Below are 26,949 nucleotides of genomic sequence, written 5' to 3'. Positions count from 1 at the left end.
TCTTGTGCAGCAGGCGTATCCAATGCAGTATGTTGTTTGCGTGTTTAACTGCTGCTTCCATGTAGATCCACGCAAAATGAAACCCTCTACAACTTCAATCTTTTCTCCACAAGTGCAGTTCAGTGCATGAGCAGCATACTGAAAATGGCACCTAAGAAATGATGAATTCATGATAATGCTTATTTCTTTGGGAGGCAGAGACAGAAATCAGGGAATGGTGTACAAGGGCCTAGAATGTATCTATTATTTCTTGAGGTCAAGAAAAATCCTTACGATATGAACCTTTAAATGTATTAAGTCTGCTTTAAGATTTAGTTCTTGGAAAATTTTTATACACGTTCCATAGTAATTTGAAAAGAATCACAGTCTTCAGTTGATGAATACGGGATTCTACATAGGTCTATTCACTCATATGCTCATTGCACGTGCTTGAACTTGATTAAAAATGCAAAATAATGCATTTATTCTATCAATTATTGGAGAAGGGTATAAAATATCACACTGTTGGCAGATGTTTTAATTTTGCCTTGTGATTTCTGTCAACCTTTTTATTAATGTCTTTTGAAATTACTGTCTATTATTAGATGCCATTAACTTTGGAATGGGATCTAACTCATGGAGACACTATGAACAACAAAAGGGAACACTGCCTGTTCTGTACCAACTGTGCTCTCTCTGAGCACATTGTTATTGCTACTCAAAAATCAAAGCCAAGTTCACTGCAATGGCGTTGATTCTGACACACAGCAACCCCAGGGGACACGATGAAACTGCTCTTGTGGGTGTCCAAGACTAACGTTTACAGAAGTAGAAACAGTGGTCTTTCTCCGGTGCATGGCTGGTGGTTTCCAATAGCAGATCTTGTGGTCAGCAGCCCAACTTGTTCCCACTACGTCACCAGGGCTCTAGTTCCTCCTAACAATTTGCCCAAAGCACATGAGATGAAGGTGGTCCATGCTTACTTCTAAGGAGAGTCCTGGCTGTACTTCCTAAACAGACTTGCATGGTCTTCGAACAGTCTGTGATATGTTTAATATTTGTGTTGGTCTGGGTAGACTTGAGAAACAAATTCATGGACACTCATATGTGTATAAGAAAGAGCTTTAAGCAGCCCCAATAACATGATTTTAAAAAGGAAGAAGAAAGAAAGAGCTTTATATAAAAGAACAATTGTATATTAAGAAAAAAATCTCAGCTCAGTTCAATTCAAGTCTGTAAGTCCAGATATTAGCCCATACACCTGATACCAGTCTATGAATTCCTCTTCAGATTCATGAAACACATGCACTGACGTCAAATACAGGAAGATTGCAGGTCAGTGGGTGGAAAGTAATGAGCATTCAGTGGCTCTGGGTGCATCTCAGAGCTGGGGTGGGTGTCCAAGTAGCTCCTCAAGCTCCAGGGCTCTGGCTCCATCAGATGTAGCTCCATGAAACTTGTCAACAGGAATGTATTGCAGAGGGCCTCTGTGTGTATCTGGCCTCCAGTGAGCTATTTATCTTTGTGGTACCTCAAAATGAGTACAGCAAGCTGTGTGACCCGATTGACAAGCTAGAATCTACCCCTTTTCAATTTGACACCATATTATGTAACTACCATAATATTCTTCTTCAACACCATAATTAAAAGATACTAATTCTTTGAATTTTCTTATTTCCCATCTGTCACATGATTGTAAATACTGTCGCTTGGGTTAGGCACATCTCAGTGACCAAAGTTATGTATTTACTTTTTACCACTCAAGATGTCTTCCGCAGAAGAATTGCTCAATGTAATTTTTGTTGTTTGATTTAAATGAAAATGTAGTTGTTTGAATTTTTGATCGCTGCTGCCAGGGGCATTCATTATGGATCCAGGTAGATTGAAATTCTCAGCAACTTCTAATTGTTCTCCATTTACCATTATGCTGCTTAGTGGTCTAGTTTTGAGAATCTTTGCCTTCTTTACATTGCGGTGTAATCCATACTGAATGTGGCCTAGAGGCTTAACTCTTCACCAGTAAGTGCTTCGAGTCCGCTTCACTTGGAGCAAGCAAGAATGTCTTCTGTTGATTCTGAGGCTTCATTCTTCTTAAAGGAATCCAGACTTCTGAATTAGTTGTCCAGTATACACACTGAACACATATGGTGAAGACTGTGATCACAAGGCACATATTTCCTGATTTCAGACCATTCAGAATCCCTTTATTCTGTTCCAACGACAACCTCTTGGTCGATACATAGATTCTTCAACAGCATGATGTAGTCTTGTGTCATCCCCAGTCTTCACAATGTGCATCATAATGTATTATGACCCACAAGTCCAATGCCTTTTCATAGCGAATAAATGAAACTCATGTTTATCTGGCTCGTATTCTCTGCTTTTGAGTAAATCCATGTGCTATCAGCCATGATATACCAAGTTTTAGTCCTCTCCCGAATCTGACTTGAATTTCTGGCAATTGTCTGCATACTGCTGTAACCATTTTTTAATTCTCTTCAGCAAAAAATTATTTGACTGATATTAATGATACTGATGGATAACTTCCACATTGTCTAGATAAATTTTCTTTGAAACAAGCACAAATAGGAGTCTCTTCCAGTAGGGTCGCTAAGTAGCTGTCTTCCAGTGTTTTTGTATAAACAAATGAGCACTGCTAACACCAAATTTATTTATTGAAATAGCTCAATTGTTTCTTAGCAAATTCCTGGAGGCAGTTTTTTCTACAATGCTTTCAGTGCCACTTGGCCTTTGTCAGTGCCAGCAGTTCTTGATCATGTGCTTGATCATTTGTATAATGACTGTGTATTCCTTCCACCTTCTTTTGATGATTCGGTGCTTTTCAATATTTTGCCCATTAAAATCCTTCAATACTGCTATTTTAATGCTTCATTCCCCCCACCCCCTCCCCCGCCCCCTCTAGTTCTTTCAGCTTGTGATATGCCACACGAGTTCTTCCCTTTTGGTTTTTGAACTCCAGCTCTTTTACACATTTACTTATAAGACTTTATTTTGTTTTCCTGAATTGCCTTTGAGATCTTGTTCAGCTCTCAGTTCTCTTCTTTATTTTCTTGCTCTTGGCTGTAGCTTTTCTATGCATAAGAGCAAGTTTCAGAATCTCTTCTGAACAAGTTTCACATCAATCTCAGTCTCTCTTGTCTTCTCATTTTAAGATTCAAATTTTTGTTTCTACCTGTATGGTTCTCTTAACTTCACCTCATAACTGACCTGGTTTCTGGTCATTAGACTCTGTGTTAGTCTGTGTAAACTAGAGAAACAAATCCAGGGAGGAGATTCATATGGGTATAAGAGAGAGTTTTTTATAAAGGGTAATTTTACATTAAGAAAGCATCCCAACCCAGTCCAGCCAAAGCCCGTAAGTCCAATACTGGCCCATATGTCTGATACCAATCTCCAAAATCCTCCTCTGACTCATGAAACGCATGCAGTGACACCGGATGCAGGATGATCACAGGCCAGTGGGTAGAAAATCTTTGGATCCAGTGGCATTGTAAGCATCTCAACGCTGGCAGGACTCTCCACTTGGCTTCTCCAGCACCCAGGCAGCATCAGGGTAGGTCCATGTGGCTTCTCCTCGGGGATTTCTTACAAGGAGTAGGCCTTGTCAGTAGAGAGTCTCCAAGGGGCTGAGTAGAGTGACAGAGGTACCTCCCATCTCCAAGGGGGGAAAAATACTACAGTTTCCAGAATTCTCAGGAGAAGGCCATGTCCACACAGAGGTCTCATTGGCTATCTCTGGATTGACACGCTAGACTCCACCCCTACACATTTAATCCTCAAATTGACACCAGATTATGTAACCACCACAGGCTCCAATGCATCAAATCAACCCTTGAGATTAATCCACAAATTCTGATGGGATATATTTTGACTCTCATGGAGTTATTTTAATTTTCTTCAATTTGAGCTTGCATATGAGCCCTTGATCATCTCTTCCACCTTCAGGCCTTGACTTTGTTCTGACCTATGATATGGAGCTTCTCCATTGTCTCTGTCCACAGAGGTAGTCAGTTTGATTCCTGTGTATTCCATTTGGTGAAGTCCATGCATGGATTTGCTCTTTATGCATTGCTCTTTTCGCAATGAAATACTTGCAATGTATAAATCATAGGCTTTGCAAAATTCTATCATGTGATCACTAGCTTCATCTTCACCATCATGGACATATTTTCTACCTGCTGGTCCTTCATTGTTTCCCACATTCACATTCCATTCACAAATTATCCAACTAGAACTTGATTGCATGTTTGATCACTTTTAGACTCAGAAATGAGTAACATTCTTCCATTTTTTACATTTCTTAGATTTATTTATTCTAGTTTCCCTTTTTCTCTTCTAATTTATTTACTTAAAAAACTGGATTATTATATTTTGTATCACTAGAGAATCATTAAACACTGTGGTAACGTGAATTACTTGATAATGGTTCTCTTAGACATAGCTTTTCTAACTCCCACCAAATGCCTCGGTAGGGCCATGTGAATAGATTGCATGGAACTTTAATGTGGGGACTGTACAATGAGTCATCTCAGAAGCAGGAACAAGGTAATCTGACTATCATCATAAAAGATGATCTAGAGCACATCCTTTGGACACCAAAATGCCTGCTCACTGAACTTCCTTGATCCAGGAGTCACCAAAGAAGCAGCAGTGGAGCGGACACTGGCGAGAAAGTAGTTGGAGAACATTGGGTGTGAGACAGGGAAGCGGCTTCCAGGCCTTCAGAGCAAGAAAGCCCGCACGTGCCTGCAGGCAGGCGTCTCACTTATAAATGGAATGCCTCCAGGCACTTCACCCAGGGAGCTGGGTTTGGTCATCCACTCAGCTTGGGTTGAACAGTTTGGGGGTGCGGCGTATGTGGAATGCCACGGCCACTTATCAGTAGCCCTAAAACACTTTTATACGGGAGCTCCATGCCTGAGATAAGGCTGCCCTGACCAAAGAACTGTGTGCTGAGCATTTCTGAATCTGAGCTGTGATCTGAGAATGTTCTTAGCGGATTCCATCATCAGGAGTGTGATCTGTGAGTTCTGTGTGGCCAATGAAATGAATTATTATTTTGTCAGATTTGGGAAAGAAGTTTTGGGGAAAAAGCACGCCTGACTTCTACCTCCTAGGACCCAGCCTTAGGCAGATGTTCAGGGGGGTTTCCTTCTTCCTTCTTTCCTGTGGAGTCACAAGAGGTGAGTCATGACCAACCCAGGTCATTCTGACAAAGCATTCTTCTGTTTTCCTAGTAAAATCATAAATACGGATGTTTGAGCACATTCGGGTCCAATTATTTGGCAAGAATACTTCATAGGTGATATTTTATATTGCCATCAGTAGCACAAAATGCCTAATTCTCCCTCTTTTTGTGATTACCATTGTTTCACTGCTGTAGTCATTAATATTTGGTGTGCCCACTCTGACTCCCTGCGTGCAGAGCGGAAAGGCACCATCGGGTTTTCAAGACTTGCCTGTCACAAGCAGGTCCTTCATTTTGGCTTTAAAGACAATGCTAGTTAGGTTTGACCAATCAGAATCATTTAATTAATTAATCCACTGCCCTTGAGTCAGTTCTGGCTGATAAGGAACTACCTGTAGGACAGAGGAGGGCTGCTCTGTCAGGTTTCCGAGACTGTACAGCCAGGATAGCAAGACTTGGTTTCACACACTTGGACATGTTATCAAAATAGGTCAGTCCTTCTCAAAGGACATCATGTTGGAAAAAGGAAGACCCTTGATGAGATGGGTTGGCTCCGTGACTGGAATGATGGGCTCACACATACCAATGATGAGGACTGACAGAGTTTCAGTCTGTTGTACAGAATGTTGCTGTGAGTTGGAGCCAGGTCCATGACACGTCACAATAAAAACAGCAAGCTGGAATAGTTGGACTACTGGGGTATCTTTAACCTCCATGTCATTAAGACCTGTCTTTTACTAATGCTTCTAAGAGAAATGATTACTGGCAGTTCCCATCTTTGGAGCCATGGAGGGGAGTGCTAATTGTCAACCATGCAAAATCTTCAAACCACCCGGAGGTTTATGAGTTACATATGATTATGTCAGCTGGCCCCTAAGTACATGAGCTCCTATAATGTGTGCTCGTTCCAAAGGGTTTAAGAGCAAGGGTTGGGCTGGGGGTTGGGGTAAAAGGGAGAATATCAAGGTGATCAAGAAGGAAAAGTATGCTGGGAAACTGATTTTGGAAGCAATCGTACAATTCTGTTTGATGAGATTGAACTATGGAATGATATGGCATATGTATTAACCCTCAAGTACTAATAAGTCAAAAGAAAATCAATAAACATAAGTCCAGGAATGGGTTTTGGGCTCACACTGAATCCTAGCTCCAATTTAAGGACAATTACCATGTATACTCAAGTATCAGCTGACCCGAATATCAGCTGAGGCACCTAATTTTACCACAAAAACTGCATTAAAAATGTGCTGAAAAACTCGGCTTATACATGAGTACATATGGTAGTTCTTACATCATTGCCTGCTAGATACTTGCCGTCAGGAAAGGAACGCAGAAGATATGGGTGCTAGAGCAAACTGTGGTGAAGAATGTAGATGGTGCCTGGTTAACAGATAAAATAGCGCCTGGGGTTTAACACCTTGTTTCCAAACAAGCAGCCCTCTATGTGAAATGTCAAATAACTCTATATAGAAGAAAACACCATTATTAGTCACCGAAGGATGACAAACCATATAATCTGAAGTCGGAGGAGGGACTAGTATCAGAGCCTAAACTGTGAGAACCTGGTGTACAGAGGCTCTGGCTGGCACTGGGAGCCCGAGATTGATTTGTGGAACTCCACAGGAAGTAAGCCCCTGAAGAACTCCCTCTATCTATAATTGCGGGATGGAAGGAAAGTGGTTCCTGAACAGAGAACTTCGGAGAGAGGCGCATAGAAGGTCAAAGGCAGAAATCTGACTCGAACAGTTCAAACTTTGTCAGTAAACCCCCCTATGCAGGCTAGACCTGATGTGGTTTCCTAAACTGTCTGTATCTTTGGTTTGGTTTGTTCTGTTTGGTGTTTGCTTGCCCACATTAGGATGTATCTCAGAGGTGTCAGGTCACTGGACATCACCGTCTTGGAGCTGTGTTATGTGTTTTTCCATTTTTCAACATATAAAAACCAGGACTGATGAACCTATAGAGACATGAAGTAGAATAAGGATTTTGGGGTGAGGTGGGTTTAGTGATGGTGGTGGGCAGTTCAACAATCTTGGTACAGCTGTTGTCTGCTTCCGTGAATTTTCGGTCTTAAGTCCTCAGGATACAAGTTGTCTGAGGTCGAGTCCAGTTCACCCAATGGAGTTTCTGCATCGGATCTCACGGGTGCAGCCTCTGGAGCATGCCATGAGCCCCCAAAATTCAATTCCTCAGTGTTCCACAGCACCCGGCCTGGTTCCCCAGGATGTGCCCAGAAACCTGGGCCAGGATGGCCCATTCAGTGCATACCACCAGGGACCTGCCCTCCCACAGTCCCCAAATGCATTTTCAATCATTCTCCCCACCACCTAGAGGTCGGTGCTCCCTCTTTCCTTCCAGCACTTGTGATCTCCCAGACATATCTGCTCCCTTTCCCCTCTCCTGACTTGACTTTCCCATCAGTATCCCCACTCCCTCTGAAAGCACTGTCTATCTGTCCGGGGGGGTCTTGGCATAGTTTTATGGCAGCCAGACAGTCGACAACACCCTCTCTCCCCGCCCCCCCTAATCATTTGATCCCAGCCCACGACAACGTGAGGAACCCTCTGCCATGCTGCTATTTCTCTGCAGATGGCTGCAAACTGCAAGGTCTGCACTTCAAAGTGACCGGCCACTCTGTGAAAGAAAGAAGGGGCTTTCTCCTCCCACAAAGGGAAACCCACAAGGGCCATTCTACCCTGTCCTACAGGGTCACTATGAGCTGGCATCAACTGATGGCAGGGGGTTGTTTCTTTTTTTAAGGCACTGGTATAAACATCCATGCTTTGGTTTTATGTACCCATATGCTTTTCACTTATTTGGGCAACTGGGTAGAACAAAATTGCTGGATCATATAATGAGCTTTGGAAGAAACTGACAAATAGTCTTCCAAAAGACCATCCACGTTGCATGGACTTGAGCAATGGCTGAGAGTTCCTGCTGCTTCACAGCCACACAACCATGTAGTGCTTTTAGAGGCTGAGTGGGGTGACATTCTGGCTCTGCCTCACTACTTGCTCTTGAACTAATGAGTGAAACTTTGCAGGAGCAGTGAATTATTTCATGTGTTTCTAAATTCCACCAAATGACCCTTTCCGGCATGAGTCTGGTAAGAAAGTGGGGGAAGATGCTGATAGAGTGTGCCCATAAGTAATTGTGAACAGGATTCCCTGGGGTGCTACCTGCTGTGTATAAAATGAGTCCTCTAGCCCCTAATACAATGTTTAAAAAATAAAATAAAATGAGTCCTCTGAGGAGGAGGAGGGATCTCATTACAAACAAGAAGCAAAAGCGAACTGCCTCTCTGGATCCAAGATCCTTGTGCAGTGAATCTCCTGGATCCAGATCCAGAGAAGCAAAAGCAGTGCCAGGAGTCGGAGCATGGAACAGAGTAATGAACTTCTAAGGTACTGAGCAAGTAAAGTGGAGTGCTCTTCTGTACGAGGCTGGCTTGTTGAGCAGGGTACCTCTGTGGGCACTTAGTTGGGGAAGTGGGGTTTGCTGACCAGGGAAGTGAAGCTCAATACCTTCAAGCTGAGGCTTACTGGAGAGGGGTGTCCCTCTGGGCATTTATTAGCAGACCTGAAAGAACTTTGTAACATGTCCTGATAAACAACTCCACCCTGACCTGAGTATTTCTCAGTGGTACTATAACACGTTGACTTTGTAAATGAACCCTTTAATCATGAAATTTGTGTTCTGTATAGCAATTGCCATGGATAGTAGAGCCCAGGGGGTAAAATGTAGATCAAGTAACTCACTGCTATGGAGTCAATGCTGACTCATGCCACCTTCTAGGGAAGGGCAGCACTGCCCCTGTGACAAGATTGTCACTCTTTATGGGAGTAGAAAGCTCTATCTCTCTCCTGTGGAGCTGCTGATGGTTTCACACAGCTTACCTCGTGGATCACAGCTCAGCCCATAACCATTACGCCAAGTGTTGTTGTTGTTATGTGTCCATAGCAGTGCTGACCCATGGTAACCTCATGGACAGCAGAAGGAAGCACTGCAGAGGCCTGTACCGTCCTCGCAATTGTTCCGATGTTTGAGCTTATTATTGCAGCCAGGTGTCAATTCATCACCTTGAGAGTCTTCTGTTTCCCCGGCCGTTTACCAAGCATGATGTCCCTCTCCACAGACTGTTCTCTCCTGAAAACATGTTCCAATTATGTAAGACAAGCCTTACTATTCTCGCCTCGAAGGCGCACTCTGGCCATATGTCTTCCAAGACAGATCAGTTTGTCCTCTCAGCTGTCCATGGTATTTTCAATATTCTTCTCCAGCCCCACAATTCAAATGCATTGATTCTTTATCAGTCTTCCTTATTCAATGTCCAACGCTCACATGCATCTGATGCAATGAAAAATACCGTAGCTAGGGTCAGACACACATTAGTCTTCAAGGTCGCATCTTTGCTTGTCAAAACCTCTGAGGAGTTCTTGTTTAACTAATGTAGCAGTTTAACTAATGCGACTCATCTTTTATTCTCATAACTGCTTCAATGAGCACTGCCTATAGATCTAAGCAGGACAGAATCCTTGACAACTTCAAACTTTTTTCCCCACTTATTGTGATGTTACCTGTTGAGCCAGTGTTTAGGATTTGGGTCCTCTTTATTTTGAGTTGTGATGCATTCTGAAGGCTACAATCCTTGCAGGTGGTGCAAGTCCTCCTCATTTTTAGCAAGTAAGGTTGTGTCATCTGCATATCTCAGGTTGTCTTCCTCCAGGCCTGAAACCACATTCTTCTTCATGTAAGAAAACTCTTATTTGCTCAACAAACAGAATGAATAAATATGGGTAGAGATGATAACCCTGCCGTACACCTTTCCTGATTTTAAGCCATGCAGTATTCCCTTGTTGTGTGTGCACAACTAGTTCTTGATGCATGTGCATGTTCTTCATGAGGATAAGGAAGAGCTATGCCATTTCCATTCTCCTCAAGGTTATCCATAGTTTGTTAGGATACACGGAGTTAAATACCTTGGCACAGTCAATAAAACACAAGTAAACATCTTTCAGGTATTCTCTGCATTCAGTCAAGATGCATCTGACATCAGCAATTATATCTTGGTTCCATGGCCTCTTCTCAATCCACCTTAACCTTTGGCAACTCCCTGCCAGATGCTGCTGAAACCATCGTTGGGGGAGCTTCAGCAAAACTTTCCTTGCGGCACATGAGGGAGGGGGGAAAGGGGAAGGAGGGGGAAAAAAACAAGAGGACCTGATGCAAAGGGCTTAAGTGGAGAGCAAATGCTTTGAGAATGATTGGGGCAGGGAATGTATGGATGTGCTTTATACAATTGATGTATGTATATGTATGGATTGTGATAGAGTTGTATGAGTCCCTAATAAAATGTAAAAAAAGAAAAGAGGAGGAAAAATGATTAGGGCAAAGACTGTACAGATGTGCTTTATACAATTGATGTATGTATATGTATGAACTGTGATAAGAGTTGTATGAGCCCCTAATAAATTGTTAAAAAACTTTCCTTGCATGTGATATCAGTGATATTGTGGTGCAGATTGAACATTCTGTTGGGTCACCTTTCTTTAGAAGGCGTACAAATATGAACCTCTTCTAGTTAGTTGGCCAAGTTGATGTCTTCCAAATTTCTTGGCATAGATGGATATGTGCTTCTGGTGCTTCACCAGCTGGCACAACATTTCATTGCTATTCAGTCAATTCTGGGAGCCTTGTTTTTGACTAATGATTTCAGTGCAGCGTTAACTTCTTCCTTCAGTACCATTGTACTTGCTCACATGCTACCCTCTGAAATGATGGAATGTCAATTAGTTATTTTTGGTACAGTGACTATGTATTCTTTCTATCTTCTTTTGATATCTCTTGAGTCATTCAATATTTTGCCCACATACCCTTTCAATATTGTAACTTGGGGCTTGAATTTTTTTTCTTGATTTCTTTCAGTTTAAGGAATGCTGAGCATGCTCTTCCATTTTGATTTTCCAATTCTAAGTCTTCATTTCGTTGTAACGTTTGGCTTTGTCTTCTCAAGCTGTCCTTTGAAGATTCCTTTTCAGTTTTTTGATTTGATCATTTCTTCCATTTACTTTTGCTACTCTACAATTAAGATCAAGTTTCAGGATCTCTTCTGACATCACTTTTATCTTTTACGTCTTTTTAAGGGCCATTTGCTTTCTATGTGAACGATGTCCTTGATGTCTCCCCACAGTTCATCAGGTCTTCTGTGGCTAGTGTGCAAAACATCAGATCTGTTCTTAAGGTGTTCTCAGCATCCAGTGGGATATACTCAAAATTCTATTTTTGTCATATATTGAATTAATTTTAATTTTCTTCAGGTTTGTCCTGAATTTACATATGAGTAATTGACGGTCTGTTCCACAGTCAGTCGCTGACCAACATTTAGCTACTGATATTGAGTTTCTCCATCATCTTTTCCCCACAGATGTAGTCAATTTGATTTTTTTGTATTCTATCTGGAGAAGTTCATGTGTAAAGTTGTCTTTTGTGTTGTTGAAAAAAGGTATTTGCTATGAACAAGTTGTTGATTTTGCAAAATTTTCTCATGCAATCTCCAACTTCGTATTTCTTTTTTTAAAATTGTTTTATTAGGGCCTCATACAACTCTTATCACAAGCCATACATACATCAGTTGTGTAAAGCATGTCTGTACATTTATTGCCTTTATCATTCTCAAAACATTTGCACCCAACTTAGGTCCCTGGCATCAGGTCTTCATTTTTCCGCCCCCTTCCTGCTCCCCCCTCCCCCCTCCCCGCTCCCTCATGAACCCTTGATAATTTATAAATTATTATTTTGTCATATCTTTCCCTGTTAGACATCTCCCTTCACCCACTTTTCTGTTGTCCAGCCCCCAGGGAGGAGATCACATGGAGGTCCTGTGATCAGTTCCCCCTTTCCGACCCACCCTCCCTCTACCCTCCCAGTATCGCCACTCACACCCCTTGTCCTAAAGGGATCATCTGCCCTAGATTTCCTGTGTTTCCAGTTCCTAGCAGTACCAGTGTACATCCTCTGGTCTAGTCAGACTTGCAGGGTAGAATTGAGATCATGATAGTGGGAGGCGGGGTGAGGGAGGAAGCATTTAGGAACTAGAGGAATGTTGTATGTTTCCTCATTGGTACATTGCACCCTGACTGACTCATCTCCTCCCCGAGACCCTTCTGTAAGGGGATGTCCAGTGGCCTAAAAATGGGTTTTGGGTCTCCACTCTGCACTCCCCCTTTCATTCACTATGATAAGATATTTTGTTGTGATGATGACTGGATACCTGATCCCTTCGACACTTCATGAGCGCACAGGCTGGTGTGTTTCTTCCATGTGCACATTGTTGCTTTTGAGCTACATAGCCGCTTGTTTACCTTCAATCCTTTAAGACCCCAGACGCTATCTCTTTTGATAGCCGGGCACCATCAGCTTTCTTCACCACATTTGCTTATTCACCCACTTTGTCTTCAGTGGTTGTGTTGGGAAGGTGAGCATCATGGAATGCCAGTTTAATAGAAGAAAGTATTCTTGCATTGAGCAAGTACTTGAGTGGAGGCCCAATGTCCTTCTGTGACCTTAATATTAAACCTATAAATATGTGCACATAGATCTATTTCCCCATCCTCATATATAAATATGTACATGCCTTTATCTAGATCTCTATATATGCCCTTTGCCTCCCAGTTCTTTCCTCTATTTTCTTTGACTTTCCTCCTGTCCCACTATCATGCTTAGTCCCCACCTGGGTTTTAGCAATTCTTCTTGGTTACATTACCCTTGATCATGCCCTACCAGGTCTCCCACACCCTCCTCACTACGATTTGGAACACTTGTTGTTCCCTTTTCCCTGGGTTTGTTAACACCACTACCTTTCCCACCACCTCCTCTTCTCCCATGTCCCCCTGGAACTGTCGGTCCCGTTGTTTTCTCCTCCAGATTGTTCATCCAGCCTATTTTATTTAGACAGACCTGCAGAGATAATAACATGCACAAAAGCAAGACAAAGCAAAACCAAGCAAAAATATACAACAAAGCAACAACAACAAACCAATGACAACAAAACAAAACCCAACAAGAAAGAAAAGCTTGTAGTTAGTTAAAGGACTATTTGTTGTCTTTAAGTAGTGTTTCCAGTCCAGTCTGTTGGGGCACCATGCCCTGGCCTCAAAATCCACCTTTAACATTCCCTGGGGACCTTGCCGCTCTGTTCCCTTGCTGTTCTGTTGCACCACCTTAGTGTTTTGCCTCGGTGTGGTGGGATCAGATCGGGTGCAATTCCCACACTGTGTCTCCCATGTTGTCCCCTGTAGGGCATCATGTCTCATAGTGAGGGGCGTCATGTCTCATAGTGGAGCCATGTGAAGGTGTCATGTTTCATAGTGGGGCCATGTGAGGGCGTCATGTCTCATAGTGGGGCCGGCCATGTGGTCCTCTCTGTGGACTGGCTGCTCTAATTGGGAACATCGCCCCAGGGCCAGGATGTGCTCCACTCTCTCCTCCTTTCCCTTCACCTGCGCCAGTGTACTCTGATCAGAGATGTCCCTCTCCCGGAGCTGCAGATTAATTCAATGCCGTCCTTTGAAATAAATTCTTCTAGGGGGAGGGGCAGGTGTCCACGTAGTAGTTGGGATTGAGGCCGGCCCCCCAGAGCTCTCTACTGGTTCCCTACTCCATGGCGGCATGTTGCATTCACATTTTGGAGCACTGGGTTGAAGTCTGGTTCCTCTTTCCCTGTGGAGATATAAGATACCCTCCCCTTGGGGGGGTTAGTGCCCTGTGCCCCTGCTATCCATTTCTTTATTATTATTTTTTTCCTTTCCCCACCTCCTTTTTAGTTGTCTACCATATGTATTCCTGTATTTGGTCTGGTCCCTGCCATATTATCTGATCCTCACCCCAGGAATGTTTGTACATATTTACAAGTCCACCAGCAGTGGATGAGAGTTCCTGTCTCCCCACAGCCCCTCCAACACTTGTTGCTTTCTGATTTTTTGAATTGGGCTACCTTTGAGGGTGTCAGGTAGTAGTTTAATTTGCATTTCTCTCTCTTATGGCTAAAGATCGGGAACATTTTCTCATATGTTTGTTGGCCATTTGGATTTCTGCCCCCATGAAATTTCTGTTCAGGTCCTTTGCCCACCTCCTCAGTGGGCAATTAGTTTTTTTTCTTTTTGGAATCTAGCAGAGCATTGCAGATTTTAGTCATAAAGTCTTTGTCTGACGTGTCATTGCTAACGATGTTTTCCCAGTCCGTGGACTCTCTTGGTGAATTCTTTCCATGTACACAGGTGTTTTATCTTCAGTATATCCCATTTGTCAATTTGTGCCTCCTCTGTGTTTGTGTCCTTCCCTAGTTCTGATAACCTATGTACTCCCTGTTCCAAAGTTCTCAAGTTGGTACCAATTCCCTCATTGATGACCCTAATAGTTTGGGGTCCAACTTCATATTTCACCAAGTTCATATTTTCCAACTACTTTTCCTTCCTTTTTGTTTCCAACTTTTGCATTTCAATCACCAGAAATTATCAATGCATCTTGATTGCATGTTTGATCAATTTTCAACTGAAGTTGGTAGAATTATTAAATATCTTCATCACTGACTGTTGCAGTTGAGGCAGTTGATATATAGATTTGAATAATAGTTGTGTCGACTGGATTTCATTGAAGACAGACAGATATAATCCTATTGTAGATAGCACTGTATTTTGTGATTAATTTTGCAATGTCTTTTTTGACAACAAATGCCATGCTATTCTTCTTGATTGTATTATTCCAGGTATAGTAAATAATATGATTTTCTGATTCAAAATAGCCTACATCGGTCCATTTCAGCCTAGGATATCTATTTTTACGCATTCTATTTAATTTTTCTTTTACCATTTCCAATTTTCCAAGATGCATGCTTTGCACATTGCAAGTTCTTATAAGCAGATTTTTGCAGCTGTTTTCCATCCCTTAAGTGATGCCTCATCATCAAATGAAGATCCTGAGGTGTTACCGGAATCACTCTGAAGGAGTTGCCAACACCAAATGGCTTATAACAAAGGGAAAGATCTTATTGTGCTGATAACATGACTTGAGACTGAGCCCTGCCCTGCTCTTCCTGTCTGGGAGCATTTTATAAGGAAAGGCCTGGGGGGGGAGAGGGGGCTGGTGAGAGGGGAGCGGAGTGGCAGTGTGTGTGTGGCGGGGGTGTGGGGCAGCTACCCAGCAGACAGCAGATAGCAAACCGGGTACAGTAGAGGAATGGGGGTGAGTAGGTGGAAGGCTCTTCATATTCCACAGATTTCTTTGTCTTGGGAGTTGTGCTTTGTCTCCTCTGGAGTAGCACTGGTTCCTGCCTCATCCCTCCCTTTGAAGCCCCTTTAGGGCTCTTCAGCTGTACAGAGAGCCCCACCTTCTTCCTTGGCCATGTGCCAGAGGCTCTGGCTTAGGGGGCCTATACCAGTGCAGCCACAGAATGAGCTGCACCCTGCCTGGAAAGCAACAGGGAGAAGGCGGGCCACATGGTTTCCAGGAAGCAACTCCCGGTCCATTGGTCAGGGAGTTGGGAACCGGTTCTATTTCCACAGATCCAGTACAAACCTGCAGTGTCAAGCTAGTCTTCCTATGTTATTCCAACTACTCCTTAAGGTGGGGAAGGCCTGAAGAAGATGTCTGTCACATGCGACATCTCCCCACCAGTCACTGGTTCTTCGGGTCTCATTCTACACCGTTTGTCTTAAACATCTGGAGTGACCCACTGGGATGGTAAAGTCTGGCCCCCATGGTGCCCACAGTGGTGGCCTGTGAAATGGATTCGACTATCCAAGGGGCCAATTCAGTGCAGGTTTGTGCAGAGAGTCTCAAGAGTTGAGACTTTCCTTTTCCCCCTCCCAACCATCTGGGTCTATATCCGGGGCTACCCAGGGCCACGGGGCTCCTGTTAAACTCCCCCACACCAAGACATGATGCTACACTTAGGGACCTGGCAACGTTTCCCGCAAGTCCAAGAAAAAGGTTCTCAAGGGGTTGTGGAAATTCAGGAAGTGGGTGGGTGATAATGAACTCTAAGGGGTTCCACTGGTAAATGTGACGCTTTTGTGTGGCCACCCTTTTCCTGAGGAGCACCTGAGTGTTACTGAGTCTCTTTTCCATGTAACGCATTGGACACAGCTCCAATCCGCACAACTGACCCCGGAAATAAGGACCAGAACTTATTTCACAAAGGGACTGACTTTGCTTATGTAACCTCTTTCCCAACCTGTTGAACCACAAAGCAGGCCTTTGGAATGACTGATGGTGGGACAGGCATCAGAGCTCAAGGCTGCTGGATCGGGGCTCCCTTTAACCTTAGTTTGGGCTACAGTGGATCCAAGTATGTTAGAAAATAAAGTGGCTTCTCCAACCGTGATTTCAAAAGAAAAGAGAGTTCAGGTGGGTCATAACAAAGGGGCGCTCCCTTCAGGTGGCCCACGTGGAAAACCGAGTGGCGTTATTAACACATTTTCCCAACTGAGTGCTTTCACAGTGATATTATCTAAAGAACAAAGTTCTGGTGGTGACGCCACTTACCCGGGTGGCCTGGATGCACATGTCACAGTCACCACCTCCCCCTTCTATTGTAACCAAGAGGGCCATTAGGCTTGCTAGAAGGCGGAGCCTCAGGCTTCTGCCCTGCTTTGACCAGCCAGCTTGCAGGGTGAGGCTGGAGCAGGGCACGGCGTTCTAGTGGTTGAGCGGACTTCTGGAGGGTGGTCTGGCACCGATGGGCTGGGTCTATGTGGTGTTCACACTCAGGAGATGGCATGACTTTCTTGAGTCGGCAGGGAGGGATCCAGGCAGGGATTCCTTCGGCTTTTACTCCAGTGGGAATAGTTAAAATAACAGTTGTCCCTGCCACCAGGGTATTTTTCTCCTAATTGTAATATGTTCTATTTACAGTTAAATCACCCCTCTCAAAAGACAGTCCCTCTACTAATGTATTTTTTAAAAACATTGTATTAGGGACTCATACAACTCTTATCACATTCCATTACATACATCAATTGTATAAAGCACATTGGTACATTCTTTGCCTTAATCATTTTCAAAGCATTTGTTCTCCACTTAAGGTTAAGTTCTAATTTTTTACCCACACTTCTTCTCCTGCACTAAAGGAATGTACCTACGAGAATAGAATGAGAGGCAGTCTTTCAGTCACCCACTTGGACACCTGGTTTGCTACTTTCTCCAATGTCTGAAGTTGTGAAATAACCCTCCACCTTCTTCTCTCTCTCTCTCTCTCTCTACCCCCCCTCTCTTCCCTCTCTCTTCCCCTCTCTCAGTTCCCAGTAGGGAACAAAGGTCAGAGGGTGGTATTGCAAGCAGAATCTCAAAAAGCGAGTACCTAGTGTTTTGCTGAAGAGCACACCTTATTTTTAGCAAAACCAAGGGCAGTGCTTGGGGCCCTATCAAATTCACCTCTTGGCGAATTTTATGAATGACTATTTTTCATCATGCAGTTCAGGCATTCAATTTTGCCTGAGCTCTGCGGCCCATAGACTGCAAGCAGGGGAGTATTGGGGGGGTGGTTTGGGCTTTGGAGGCCTTGTCTCCCCACTGTAGTGGCTCCTGCTCTCCTCTCTTTCGAGCTCCACACAGGAGGTCATTAGTGAAAGGAAAGTTTGGGAGCCCCAGCCTGCAGAAGCCCACAGCTCTGAGAAACTCTTGCTGGCTTTGGCGTCTTCAGTGTAGGGAGAATTTGTATGGTCTTCTTCCTGTCTGTTCTTAGGCTTCTCACTGTTTGAGTGATATAAAAATGGAGGTATTTTACCTTCTGTCTAATGATGTGGGCCTTTTTATTGGCATCTTTCGGGTCCGGGCAACTGAACCAGGCAGCAGTAAGCACAGGCAGCAAGCTTAACAGTGAGTATGGGTATGGGCTGAAGAGAAGCTGGGGACCAGCTTGGTTGAGGGTGTGCAGGTCTTTCACTGGCTGGAAATCTTGAGTCCCTGACTTTCCCACGGGAAGGAGAGGAGTGTCCCATGGGGACTGGCAGGGAGCCATCCTGGATGGCTTTGGGGACCAGGTATTGTTTAACCTGAATGGATACTGCCCATAAAGCAAGGTTGATGTAGTCAGGTGGGTGGTTGATTGCCAATCTTGGGGGCATCCTATGCCCAGACTCCAGCCATCGTGAGGACAACAGGGAATTGTAGCCACCAGGTTCTGGAGTCTGGAACAGCCTTCATTCCTCATAGTCAATTCCAAGAAAGGACAAGACATGGCAGTGAGAATAAATTCTATAATCCTTCTCTCATAACAAACTTCGCCTTTCTCCTCAACTTCTCTCCATACAATTTCCCATATACGTTCAGGTTTGGTTTTATGTAACTAGACACCGTTCTCCGAATATCTGCGACTCCTGCTGACCTTCTGGGACTTCCTGTGTCCATCAACATTCCTTTCTCTTCCATTACAAACTAAGCAATCTCTGAATGTGAAATGTCTATCACTTTGTACCAAGTTTCAGCAAAGGGCTAAGTTATTCTCACAGGGAAGTCCTTTTTATCTCTCTCACTTAAAAACACTACACCTCAAGGCTAAACTGACTGCTTGTAAAGGGTGGGTGATGGGGAATGGTGGGGTGGTGGGGGTGGATGAGAGAGGCAGGTGCCTACTTCAACTATAGGAGTTAAATCTGTTCAGCCTGTCTGCTCAGGTTGCTGATTTTTAAAGGGGTCTCCAGATTTAGGTAGACTCCAACGAGAAAGTAACTTTCTGTTTAGTACTGATGCCTTCTGGAGTTTGGATTGGCTCAACTTGGGACAGATGCACTCGGGTTAATTCTATGAACTTCCACCACTCAGTGCACTCTCTTAATGCCCAGGTGGACAATGGGTCTACTCAAATGGTGTTATCTTTGAGACAGGATAAGAAGAGGCTCTAATTCTTATCAAAGCTATAGGAACAGATGTGAAGCCCATCTGAGCTTTTCATTGAGTAAGAAATCTCTTCTTAAACCTGAAGCAGGGGACTCAGGAATGATTAAGACTGATGTGAGAATAAAGAGGTGCAGGGTAGAGGAAGTGTGAGCCACCTCTTAGTTGGCCGCCAATTAATGCCAACCACACGGAGGTAGGAGGAAGTTAAAAGACCACCAAAATATTCTAGTACCAAATGTGCAGCTCTCATGACCAGCAAAAAGCGAAGACTTACCTCAGCATCCACACGTACCACGACTCCTTGAGTTTGCTGTCAACATGGTGCCAGAACGAGTTCGAGAGCCGTGTCCCCCTCAGTCTACAGGATCTGTTGTCTTGGGGCACTCACGAGCTCAGGGTCCTGGAGTCCCACACTGGAAACAGGTGGCAGGAGGCTTCTCTCTCACCCCCGGGTGAGGAGAGCACAGGGGACCTCCTCTAGGACACTCATGCTGGACACGGCCTGGCTGCCCACAGCCATAGCACAATACCTGGACTCAAGGTCCTGTGGGACAGGCAGGGCCCTCTTGCTGTGGAGACCTAGAGCTAGCATTGGCCACAATAGCAGCTCCAATAGTTTAATAAATTTAGCTTTTTGGTGTTCTTTCATTTCCTCCTCCACAAAGGTTGCCGCGGTTGGGCGTTCATCTGAGTCTGTCTCAGGTCTCACAGCTCGGCGTCGCAGTTTCCAGACAATGTCTGCAGTGGACTGATTCATCACACAGGTCTTTAGAAAAACTCTCTCCGCAGGTGACTCTGGACCTATAATGGTAAATCTCTGAATTGCCTCTGCTAGGAGGTTTCTGGGATGAGGCCGGGCTCTCATCCTGGCCCTGGGTTACTTCAGCTCATTTGGAATAATTCACCAGTTTACTCTGAATGTCTTTCGTTCCTTCTAGGAGGGAAGTTGGCGTGTGAACTGGCGTTGCCTTCCCCTCTGCCCCTGTAGGACCCTCCAGTGCGAGTTCGGTTCTGGGCTGGCTGTGAGGTTTGCATTTGTGGGGTGCATGTGATCAGCTCTGTGCCTGGCAGCTCCCAGAATGCAATGTCTTCATCAGTGCTGCACAACAAGATAGGAAGGCCGTGAGGCCCTTCCAGGTCATGCCAAAAAGAGTCACTATCCACTGAAGTGTTTCCATAAATCACCAGGGGCATCAGAAAAACTGCCCATTTTTTCTTTGCAAGTTTTCGCATCTCTCATACTTAAAGGAACATGGGCTCTTGTGGTATCTCCATGACCCCGTGCCACTTCTCGTAGGGGGCATTCACACGGCGGGAGGGAGCAAGGGAATGGAGGTGCTGAGCGGTGGGGGCCTCAAACAGGATTCTGCGGGTGCTCAGTAGGGTGGGGTGGTAATGTCAGCCAGTGGTCTTATCTGAGGAAGCCTCAGGGGATGCTGGAGGGGTGGCAAGGCCATGTTGTGGTGGCAGGATTTGGGTATATTGGGAAGTAGGGGGAGACAAAGTTTCCTCCGCCGGTTCATGCAGAATAGGAGGACTACGACTCAAGCCGAACCGAAGGCAAGCTGGAGGCTGTGTTGTTGGTGGCTTAGCTCCTTCGTCTGACTCAGGTCCACAATGGCTGCAGGCCAGAGAAACAAGAAGTCAGCTTACTGGTCCTCTCAGTTCAGGAGGGATGGGGGGCAGTAGATGGGTAACTGGTAGGAACCAGGAATGAATGAACAGGAACTGGTGAGTGTAGCCTGGCTCCCGTCCCCCACCTGCCACACACGTGTGTATAGCCCATCTATAAGGCCAATCTATCCCAGTGACGGCCAGTCGAGTTCACAGAAGGTTCTCAGTTGTCCTGGTTGGAGTTTCACCCTGGGAACCTGAAGCTATCCCTGCACTGACTGAAGACCACCGTGGTTTCCCCCGCTGTAAGCGCTGGGTCGGTGGTCAGGAGTTGATCAGGCTCCCGCTGGTCATAGATCAGGTCTGTCTGTGGACCCACGCCCTTACCACGGTCCAAAAGACCAGGACCAGGATTAGCCATCCTTTACGCCTGGGTTCCCTCCGGACTGGGGTCTGTGGCAGGTCTCTGCCCCTTGAGGAGAGGTTCCACACAGCTAGAAATCCCCCTGGCCGGCTCACCCATCCTGGCGTCCACAGCTTGCAGGGCAGCAGCGGCAGCTGCTCTGTGGTCTGCCAGCCTCTGAGCCCAGAGAAAAGACGAGATTCCTGGTCGATGCACCAGGAACATCACCCGCAACGCTCTGGAGGAGTTGCCAATGCCACGCAGGTTAGAGCAAAAGGAAGGTCTTTAGTGCATCGACACGTGGCTCAGTGGATTCTTATCCAGACTGAGCCCCGCTTGCTCCTCCGACCGGGAGCATTTTATAAGGAAAGGGAGTGGATTCACTGGGCGATCAGCGGGGAGGGCTGGCCAGCAAGAGCAGAATTGGGGGTGTGTGTGTCCAAGGTCACCAGGGGGCTTTTAACTTTCCACAGGTTTCTTAGTTTCCGGAGCTTTGCTTTCGTCCCTGAGCCGCACTTTGTCCCTGCCTCAGAAGCTTCTCTCCTACAGGTTTTACCCGACTCAAGTCACCATGATCCACTCCATTCCAAGAAATCAGCTCCTCCGCAGTCACGTGTTGCGTGCCCTCCAGCACAGTCTCTGACGATGCCTCAGAGCTATGCATAAGGTTTCCAGGGGCTCTTTCTGCCAAAGTGGGAAGCTGGTTCCTCTCAGCTGACTGTTGTTAGCCTGGATGCTCCCTTGAAACCTGCTTCCTTTGGGTGACCCTGCTGGTATTTGGAACACCAGAGACGAAGCTTCCAGAATCACAGCAGCTCCAAGCCTCCACAGTGGGACAAACTGACAGACATGTGGCAGACTACTCCATGTATGGATGATCGATTAACACCGCACACTCTTTAAGCCTCAGTTTTACTCCGGGATGTTAGTAGCAGGGCCCTAAAGGGTTGTTGTGAAGATTGATGAATGAACGAGCAACCTTTCAGCCACGGTACATGTTGTCAATGTTTTCTGTACTTATAGAGGCACCTACCTGTACAGTCTGTGATAGTTCAGACTCGTGATTTTATAACTACTTAGTTACTATGTGAAGTACTTTTTGAGTCCAGTATTCAGCTTACAATAGATTATCAATAAACTCATTGTTTTATGAATTAACAAACGAGGCAAGCCTGAAAGGTATACAAAAAAGATTGCAGATAGTCCCCAACCTACTTAAGGGTTTCCTTTCTAAGGATGCTATCATAAGTGAGCTTTGCCATCAGTCATTATTTACCACATATATATATAAATATATTTAAATTATTATCACCGTTTAGTATCAGGTTCAATATAAATATGATCTTTATCTTTGGAAGTTGACTTGAGAATGATAACAACAGTAAATGATGGGCTAGATACCACTGTACATAGTGCATATGACTAATAATAAGTTATTGTCGTCCCCCCCCACACACCCCAAGAAGTGGATGGGCAGCCCTAAGGTTGGTTACCTGTAAATTGTAGACTACATAGCCACATGAATGCAAAGGATTCATGTAGGTTGCGGTAAGTGGATGAGTATGGTTCACAGTGACACAATGGAGTGGTTTTACTGCATGATTTGTTGGCCCCCTCCTCACTCCTCACCCCCTCCTCACCCCTCACCCTCACTCCACCCCCACCTTTGTTACATTTACGAAAACAAATAATGATTGTGATGTATTTCTATTATTAGACTCAGGTTTCTAGTGAGTTCAGAGTTTTTCCTTCCTTCTCTTTGATGCCAAACCTCTTTATCTTAAGCCAACAAATCAATCGTGAATCTTATCAGGAAATAACTGTTTTTGATTTTTTTTTCTCTCTCTACTTTGTACTCTTGTCCTGGCTGAACTTGTGAGTCCTGCCATTGAATTCAAGCTTTTTCCTATGCGCCATAAAACTTCACACATGAAAACAAAACAAAACAAAAAACTTCACACATGAGTATGACAGCGACACCATCTAGACACGTAGCTGTTTATAAGAGAAGGAGGGCCTCCTGCTTCATTCTAAGGTCTCTTCCAACTCCACCCACCCACGTTTCTCCAAAAGATGAGCTAGTTGGCTTTTAAATGCCATGGAAATGCTCACTTGCGGAAATGTTCATAGGCTTCTGGATGTCCTCATGTACCAAGGAGGCTGTAGAATCTCCAAAACCATGGGTAGAAGCATAAATAATAGTTTAACTATTTTAAGAATACATTTTAATCATTAAGAAAATTAAAACACAATCAACTCATATATCAAAAGATGTGTATCTAAGATATATAAAACACTCATACCATTCAATACCAAGAAAATATCTAAAGTGTATTTATGTAATCTAACAAACTATTCGTTATTATTTCCAAAATCTTCACAATAGTTTAATGTATTGTTCAACTACCAACTTTATTTGTTCACAAATCTGTTTACATCATCAACAGAGCTGAGTGACCGCTGAGCTTTGAGAGTTTCTCCCTCCCCCTCTCTAACCACTAATAAACTTTGGTCTCTATACAAATGCCTAAAAGGACAAACTATCTGACTATCTGTTTTGGAAGAAGTAAAGCCAGAGTGCTCCTTTGTGGTAAGGATGGCAAGATTCATACATTGGACATGTTGTCAGGAGAGGCTCATCCCCGGAGAAGGACATCATGCTTGCAAAGTGGAGGGGGGCAAAGAATAAGGCTCTCGACAAGATAGACTGACCCGTGGCTGCACTGATGTACTCAGGTCTAGGAACAGCCATGAGGATGGCTCAGGAGCATGCAGTATTTCTCTCTCTTATTCATAGGTCACTAGGAATTGGAGTCAACTCAGTCATTCTTGTGATGTGTCCCTGCTCAACACTTGCTCTCATGAAGTGATCGCTGAAGTTATGGGTGATGCAGCAGTGTGGGGAAGAAATCAGATGGTGCCTGACTATCAGAAATACAGCATCTGGGATCTTAAAAACACCCAAGCTCACTGCCATAGAGCCAATACCACCTCATACAACCCTGTAGGACAGAGTAGAATTGCTCTGTGGGTTTCGGAGACTGTGGCTCTTTATAGGAAATCCCTTTTACCTTTGGAGCAGCTGGTGATTTTGACCTGTTGCTGACCTTGTACTTCGTAGCCCAAAGCAAAACCATTACACAGCCAGGGCTCTTAAAACAAGCAGCCATCTAAGTGAGTCATCCGCTAAGTCTGCATGGAAGGAGCTCACCAGCCTATGGAAGTGAGATTGTAAATCATAACATTAATCAGCAGAGGAGGGGATTTTATGAGAGCTTAAGTCCTGAGTACCCTGATAGCAGATGCCTATGTATGAAATCCCCAAATCCAGTTGCTGAGTACCCACATGGATTAAGTCTCCATTGAATTTCTTCACAGTTTTGACTGGGGAAAGAATATAGAAGAATGCAGAGTTCCTGAATGAAAAGGAGCTGGTCAACATGCAGTCATTTTGAGAAGTAGCATACGAGCAAGAGTGATTGGCACTGGAAGAAAGGTCAAGCTTCTCAGAAAGCATTAGGCAAAAACTAGGCTCTTGGAATTGATGGACTGCCGATTGAAATGTTTCACCAAGCTAATGAAGCACTGGAAGTACTTATTCATGTATGCCAGGAGATACTGAAGATGGCTACTCGTTCAGTTAACTTGAAGATGTCCATGTGTGTACCCATGCCAAAGAAAGTGAAACAACAGAAGGTGCAAATTAGAGAACAACAAAATATTTAAAAGATAAAAACTCACTGCCATCGAGGCCATGCCGACTCATAGTGACCCTATAGGATAGTGTAGAACTGCTCTTGTGATTTTCCAAGACTGTAACTCTTAACAGGAATAGAAAGTTCCATCTTGTTCCTGTAGAGAGCCTGAAATTACCTGAGACTGCTAAAAGGCCAAACTATCTGTAGTGGAAGAATTATGGCAGAGTGCTCCTGAGAGGCAAGAATAGTAAGACTTCATCTTATATATTTTGGACATATTGTCAGGAGAGACTAGTCCTTGAAGAAGGACTAGTGGGGAGAGGCTGGTTGTTTGGAATTACAGAACTGACCTTGAGGTTGGCTACCCGATGTGTAACCACTACCCCCAGCCCCCCCCGCCCAAGGACTCCATCAAATTATAGAACAATATCATTAATATCACGTGCAAGTAAGATTTTACTGAGGATGATCCCACATCATTTGCAACAGTCTATTAACAGGGAGTTACCAGAGGTTCCAGCCAGATTCAGAAGAGGACCTGGAACAAGGGGTATTATTGCTGATATCAGATGGATCCTGGCTTAAATAGAGAATACCAGAAAGATGTTTATATGAGTCTTATTGACTATACTAAGGCATTTGTCTGTGCATATTGTAACAAACTATGGAAAGCCTCCAGAAGAATGGAAATCCCAGAATACTCCATTGTGCTCATATGGAACCTGTACATGAATCAAGAAGCAGTTGTGTGAACAGAACCAGGGAATACTGCATGAATTAAAATTGGGAAAAGTAGGCATCAGAGTTGCATCCTCTCATCATAGTTATTCAATCTGAATGCTGAGCAAAAAATCAGAGTGGCTGAATTATATGAAGAAGAATGTGGTATCCGGATTTGAGGAAGGCTCATTAACAGCCTGCAAAATGCAGATGATACAACCTTACTTGTTGAAGGTGAGGAGGACTTGAAGCACTTGCTGATCAAGATTGCAGCCTTCAGTATGGATTGCAACTCAATGTAAGAAAACAAAACCCCTCACAACTGGACCACAAGGTAACATTATGATAAAAATAGAAAGTATTGAAGTTGTCAAGGATTTTGTCTTGCTTGGATCCACAATCAATGCACATGGAAGCAACAGTCAAGAGAGCAAATGCTACATTGTACTGGGTAAATCTGCTTCACAAGAGCTCTTTACATTTTTGAAAAGCAAAGATGTTATTTTAAGGACTAAGGTGCACCTGACCTAAGCTATGATATTTTCAGTCACCTCCTATGCAAGCGAAATTTTAACACAATAAAGAATCGATGTGTTTGAATTGTGCTGGTTAAGAATATTGAAAGTACCATGGACAGCCTAAGGAACAAACAAATCCACCTTGAAAGAGGTACATCCAGAATGCTTCGCAATGACAAGGATGGCAAGACTTTGTCTCACATACTTTGGACATGTTGTCAGGAGAGACCGGTCCCTGGAGAAGGACGTCATTGTTGGTAAAGTAGCAGGGCAGCAAAACCAGGAAGCCTTTCTTGACACGGTGACTGCAACAAGGAACTCAAGCTGAAGAACAAGTTTGTGAGGATAGTCCAGGTTCAAACAGCGTTTCAGTCTGTTGTATATAAGGTTGCTGTGAGTCAAAACCAGCCTGATGGCAACCACCACCACCACCAGCAACAACAACAACAAAAACAGCAGCAGCAACAACAACAACAACAACAACAACAGCAGCAGCAGCAGCAGCAGCAGCATTGGCCAGGGATAGTCTTGTCTCAGACAGAGTGCATTGGAAAGTGGATTCCTACAAATAGAGTTAGGTGACAATTTTAACATATTATCATTTGTTTTCTCTTTGGACCAACTTTTGTTTAAGTTTCTATTATCTTCTGCTTTCTTTTGTATTGTGGTTTTCCTGTGTTCCATTTTTGTCATTGTTGGTTTTTTTTGTTATGATTTTCTTTACGTGTAATCCTGCATAGATAAGTCTATACAGACAGCAAGTAGATTAATAGTTCCTTAGGATTATGGCAGGGGAATTTGGCACTTACAGGGAGCTAATAATAATGAGTACAAGAATGAAGAAAATTTTCTGAAATTGATTATGGTGATTACTATGCAACTCTTTTAATAAATTTAGATAATTGAGTTGTATGA

The 26,949-nt window shown here is 44.1% G+C and overlaps 1 pseudogene; it reads right to left on the bottom strand.

Moving 5' to 3' along the window:
* LOC142442363 (proliferating cell nuclear antigen pseudogene) overlaps positions 1–21,323 on the bottom strand; it is a 38,821-nt pseudogene extending 17,498 nt beyond the window's left edge.
* Between the last annotated feature and the right edge of the window lie 5,626 nt (positions 21,324–26,949).

The sequence above is a fragment of the Tenrec ecaudatus genome, chromosome 3, assembly GCF_050624435.1.
Source record: "Tenrec ecaudatus isolate mTenEca1 chromosome 3, mTenEca1.hap1, whole genome shotgun sequence".
NCBI lineage: Eukaryota > Metazoa > Chordata > Mammalia > Afrosoricida > Tenrecidae > Tenrec > Tenrec ecaudatus.
This window is presented reverse-complemented; position numbering and strand designations above follow the sequence as displayed.